Source organism: Branchiostoma floridae, chromosome 19 (assembly GCF_000003815.2).
Source record: "Branchiostoma floridae strain S238N-H82 chromosome 19, Bfl_VNyyK, whole genome shotgun sequence".
NCBI classification, from domain to species: domain Eukaryota; kingdom Metazoa; phylum Chordata; class Leptocardii; order Amphioxiformes; family Branchiostomatidae; genus Branchiostoma; species Branchiostoma floridae.
Window position 1 is genome coordinate 16,915,306 of NC_049997.1, and position 1,461 is coordinate 16,916,766.

Consider the following 1,461-nt stretch of genomic DNA (forward strand, 5'->3'; position numbering starts at 1 on the left):
GAAGAGGCCTATACTCTCATTTTAGAAATTCAGTTTTAACCTTTGCCAAGAGGGTAGTGTTTATCTGTTGTTGTTTTTGGCTTGACTGCAAACTTAATCAGTTATTGAGGCATGGCTGTGGTATTTACGTATTTGGCATGCATGTGGTAAGGTGTCGACATAACAAGAGCAGATTGAACTATGGACTTCAGTCGTCTCTCTATACACAACCAGGATTGTATTGGGTGCTGGCAGGACGTCGGTACATTGGAAAAATGACGGCAGTTTTGGGTGCAAACGGCGAGCTCGAGATCGACGCGACATGGGCGAACCATGGCTCAGTCTCATGTTACATGGGGTCCCTAGGGTTTGTATGCTCTTCAGGCCCTGGTATTGGGGGGATACTTCGTCAGTCTCATTTCCCTCCATGTTTCCCTGTATTTGTTTTCATTTTTTCGGTCAATTCCAGTAGGCACCCGTCAGAGATTTTTGGCGATGTTCTTATAGACTGTTCCGGCTACTTTCTTACCCTCTGTCTTACTTTTTTTTCCTTTGATGATGAGAGGCTAGCAAACCTTTCGATCTCAAAATGTACTTCACACTGTCTTTCCCGCACAGCATCTCCCCAAACCCCGTCCGGGCCCCTCTGCATCTAACTCACTGTGTTTTGCGTCCCGCCACAATATTTCTGGGTTGGGATGTAAAAGTGTCAAAAGACTCTCGACTGACAACAGATATAAGCAAATAAATAAAATGGCTGATCACTCCCCTCACAGTCTACATACACCGTTTATTTGAAACTGTTTATATGAGGAACTCTAGGTCACCAAATTCACAATCAGTAAATTTGAATTGTGTTTATGGACATTACTTACTTTGTTGACGTATTATTATGATAATAATCTTCTTGATTGTGGGCGCGTAGAAACTATTTGATACTGACTGCTCACTTATTACTTTCTAACTTTATGGACTTCTTGATATGAAACATTTATAGACGTGTTTATTGCTTCTGTATTCTACGTCTTACATACCACAATATTTCTGGGTTATGTTACAAGAACAAGTATCACAAAGTTATCCAGTTTAGTGCTGTTCACAAAGGATTCAAGAAATGTCCGGATTATATTTCAAATAGGTAAAAATAACAGAGACAAACATGTGTGATTGAAAACAAAGGAATACAACATCATCATTATCATTTGTCATCATCATGAATATAACAGTCCATGGCTAAATACGGAGAAGATCTCAACACAAAAAAATCAAATCAATCTTATTACAAGTATGTCACGCTCATTTCTAAGCAATAATTACTTTTAGCCCACTGCTATGAATACACTCTGCTCTTGGTTATGTATGAAATGTGCCTCATGCTAAGAGAGCAAATGATAGAGTCGCTAAGGTGTTCCGACATTCGGCAGCCAGTTGTAGTGGTTTGGATGGCTACTCTGCAACCTCCAGACAGTCACCATCCTCGGA